This window comes from Cebus imitator, unplaced genomic scaffold (assembly GCF_001604975.1).
Source record: "Cebus imitator isolate Cc_AM_T3 unplaced genomic scaffold, Cebus_imitator-1.0 Scaffold189, whole genome shotgun sequence".
In the NCBI taxonomy this organism is placed as follows: domain Eukaryota; kingdom Metazoa; phylum Chordata; class Mammalia; order Primates; family Cebidae; genus Cebus; species Cebus imitator.
The window spans coordinates 1,650,350-1,654,419 of record NW_016107504.1 but is presented as its reverse complement, the minus strand read 5'-3'; the positions used below and the strand labels follow the sequence as shown (position 1 = coordinate 1,654,419).

Below are 4,070 nucleotides of genomic sequence, written 5' to 3'. Positions count from 1 at the left end.
GTACTTCCTGTTCTTCCCATCTCAGCGGAGGGCAACTTTTTTCCAGTTGTTCAGGCCCAAAACCTTGAAATCAGTTTTGGCTTTTCTCACACCCCATATTCCATCATCAAATTCTTCTGCCCTCAGAAACACAGGCAAAGTCCAATCACTGGTAACCACTTTCCCTGCTACCACCCACTGTTTCCTCAGCCCATGGGGACTGCTCAGCTGTCTTTCCTCTTGTCCGCCAGAGACTAGAATAATCCCAGAAAAACACTCCCCTGCTCAAAACCCTTCCATGGTATCTCATCTCCCTCAGAAAACACATGCTCCTCTGTGTGGCTTCCAGGGGCCTGTGTGATCTGGACCCTCACTGACCTTCACTCATCCCTGTCCCATCACACCAGACCATCCGCTATTCCTCAAAAACGTGGTCCTTTAGCCTGAATGGCCTTTTCCCACATATCTCTCCAGCTCAGTCTGCAGACCTCTACTGAAATGCCTAGAAGCGGGCTTCCTGACCACCATATTTAAAGTAGTACTGTCCCCTCCTCCTCTAAAATAGCACCTTTGTCCCCTTACCTTGCTCCATTTTACTTCTTAATATGTATCACCACTAAAAAGAACATGTATTTACTTTTTGTTTGTCTACTTCTCCTCCCTACGCCAAAGAAAGAATACAAGTTCCATGAAAGCAGGAACTTGGCTTTTGTTCACTGCTGTATCCCGAATCCCTTAGAAATTTGTTAAATGAGTAAGATGGTAGAATCCTAAACATTCATTCGGCCAGCAGTCTGGGAAAAAAAAGGTGACATTCTAAAGGTAAAGAGAGGAGAGGACAAATAGTTTATTTGGTAACAAGGATTAAAAAGACATTTTTAATTCCTTTTCTCTCTTCTGATGGCTGAACCAAACTGCAGCAGTCAAATGGAAAGCCACACACAAGAATTCTCTTGTGGACCTTGATCTTTTGCAGAAATGCAAAGACGCCTGAGTTATACAACTTGCAATTATTATTTGCTAGACCTAAGTGCCAACTGTTGTACTTTCTAGCATATCAGCGGTTGCTACATTCTCCTTCTTGTCTTCAGGTTTCATGGCAGGAAACAGAAGTACTTCCTTGATGTTGTTGGAGTCCCTGAGAAACATGGCGACTCAGTCAATGCCCATGCCCCAGCTAGCCGTGGGGGGCAGCCCGTACTCCAAGGCAGTACAGAAGTTTCTATCTATGAACATGGCCTCATCATCACCTACAGCCTTGGCCTTGGCCTGTTCTTCAAAAATCTGCCGCTGCTGGTTGGGATTATTCAGCTCAGTGTAGGCATTGCATATCTCTTCATGACATATAGCTCAAAGCTCTCGGTCAGACTCACTTTAGAGCAGCTCCATTTAGCCAAAGGGCTAATTATCTGTGGGTGATCACAGATGAACGTAGGATTGATGCAAGTCATTTCCAGTAACTCCCCTACAAGCTTATCAAGGAGCCTGGCTGTGGTCCGAGGTGGAGGGCATTCAACAGCTTTTACCCCCCAGATATCGTCAAGAATTTTGCAAGTTTCTTCAGTTTCAAAGAGGTTAGTTTCTGGCAGCTTCATCTCCAAGGCTGTCTCAAGCCCTTCTACCATGCTGATTCTCCGGAAGGGTGGGGTGAAGTCAATTTCATAGGCCTGGCCCTCTGGGCCATCTGGGTGGTAGATGACCTTGTAACCGCCCGTGATATGCTTCACCACCACTGAAACCATGTTCTCCATGATTTCTATGAGATCATGATAGTCTGCACAGGTCATGTAGAACTCACAGGTGGTAAACTCAGGATTGTGCATCAAATAAATCCCCTCATTCTGGAACTGGCATCCAATTTCAAAAACCCGGTTGATGCCACCAACCACAAGCATCTTATGGTAGAGTTCTGGAGCAATTCTCCTATAAAAATTCATGTCCAGCTCATTGTGATAAGTGATGAAAGGCTTGGCCACAGCTCCCCCTGGGATGATGTTCATCATGGGAGTTTCAATCTCCAGGAATCCCAGCTCATCCATGAAACTTCTTATATTTGTGACGATCTTAGAGCGGGTGATAAATTTCTGCCTCACAAAGTCATTCAGGATCAAGTCCAAGTATCTCTGGGGATACCTTGTTTCCTTTTCTTTGAGGCCAAAGTGAAGATGAGGTAACATATGCAAACAAGGAGACAGCAGTGTGATCTCATACGGAATGATGCTCAGCTCACCCTTCTTGGTCTTCCCAGGATTCCCCTGAACTCCAATTATGTCTCCCTGATGCAGTTTGTTATTAATATGAATAAATTATTTTTCCGATTTATAATTTCTGGAATTGGCCATGACTTGCAACTTCACCCCTCTCCTCGAAGATCACAGGAGATGAGCTTTACCCCAGAAGCTCTTTTGCCATGAATCCTACCTGCCACCCTTAAGGTGATGCCAGTCAGGTGATCCCCAGGCTGTAGGTGGCTATATTCTTGGATGAAGTCAGTGAGTGAGATGTCTACATGGAACTTGTGTGGGTATGGGTCTTCCCCTTTGACCTTCAGTTGATGAATTGCTTGACTGTGGATTTTGTAGTATTGATTTGGGTCCAGGCTCTCTTCCTCAGGACCCATGCCATTGTCAGTAGTGTGGTTGGTGGCAGCAGCAGTGGCTTGGCTTAGCTGTTTCTCACTGAGCTCTTTCTGCTTGGCCTCCTTCTCTGCTACTTTCTTCTCAGCTTTCAGGCATCTCTTCAGCTCATTCTTGCTCAGTTTCAGCTCGGTGCCATCCACTTTCACCTTGGCCCCCTACACCACTGCCATCTTTCCACACCACATTTTCTTTATCCACTAGTTGACTAATGGGAATTTGAGCTGGTTCCATTTTTACAGTTACAAAGTGTGCTGCTATAAACATATGTGTGCAAGTATCTTTTTAGTATAATTACTTATTTTCCTCTGGATAGGTACCCAGTAGTGGGATTGCTGGACCAAATGGTAGATCTACTTTTGATTCTTTGAGGAAACTCCAGACTGTTTTCCATAATGGGTAGATTAGTTTACATTCTCATCAGTAGTGTAAAAGTGTTCCCTTTTCACCACATCCACACCAACATCTATAGTTTTTTAATTTTTTGATTACGGCCATTCTTGCAGGAGTAAGGTGGTATCACATCATGGTTTTGATTTGCATCTCATAATTATTAGTGATGTTGAGCATTTTTTTCATATGTTTGTTAGTCACTTGTGCACCTGCTCCAGCGGTGGTAGCAGGGGAGTAAAGTGAGGGTCCTTGGTTGTAGTTTTGTTTAGTGCTCTGATTTTGTGTTGGTTGCTCTCCAGCCGGGAAGTGGTGCTTTCAAGAGAGCATCGCTGCGGTAGTACGGGGAGGTTACAAGCTTGCCCTAGGGTCACCTGGATAAGTATTTGGGGTGTCTCAGGCAGAGGGTAGGACCATAGAGCTTCCAAGAGATTATGTCCTTTGTCTTCAGCTACCAAGGTGGGTTGAGAAAGACCATAAGGTGGGGGCAGAGTTGGTTGTATCTGAGCTCAGACTCTTCTTGTGCAGGGTTTGCTGTGGCTGCTGTGGTGGATAGAAGTGTGGTTCTCAGGTCAATGGAATTACATTCCCATGGGGATTATGGCTTTCTGTGCTGTGTCATACAGGTCACCAGGGAAGTGGGAGAAACCAGCAGTGACAGGTCTCACCAAGCTCCCACACAGCCCAAAAGGCCAGTCTCATTCCCACCATGCCCCCCCTCCCCCCGCCAACAGCACTGAGTTTATTGCCCGGCAGCTGGTGAGCAGGGCTGAAAATTTGCCCCAGGCTACAAGCCTCCCCTCTGAGAAAGCAAGCAGGGCTTTCAGGTTTCATGCCTCCCTTCCTGCCACAGTTTCCCATGAACACTCCTGTAGGCTTTCCCCAATTCCACTGACAGTCCATCCCATGGATTCCTGTGAGACAAAGTGAGGAATGGCTTCCCTGGGGACTGAGAGTGCTCACAGGGCTCTTGCCATTGCTTCCTATATCCCTGTGTTTCATTCAGCTCTCTAAATTCATCTCAGCTCCAGGTAAGGTCAAATCCTTCTGTGATCTGGACCTTCA

The 4,070-nt window shown here is 46.0% G+C and overlaps 1 pseudogene across 1 annotated transcript; it reads right to left on the bottom strand.

Moving 5' to 3' along the window:
• Positions 1–611: 611 nt before the first annotated feature.
• On the bottom strand, positions 612–2,788 carry LOC108316550 (annotated as a pseudogene). Its single transcript, XR_001830368.2, has one exon. The product of XR_001830368.2 is annotated as a lysine--tRNA ligase-like (transcript).
• Between the last annotated feature and the right edge of the window lie 1,282 nt (positions 2,789–4,070).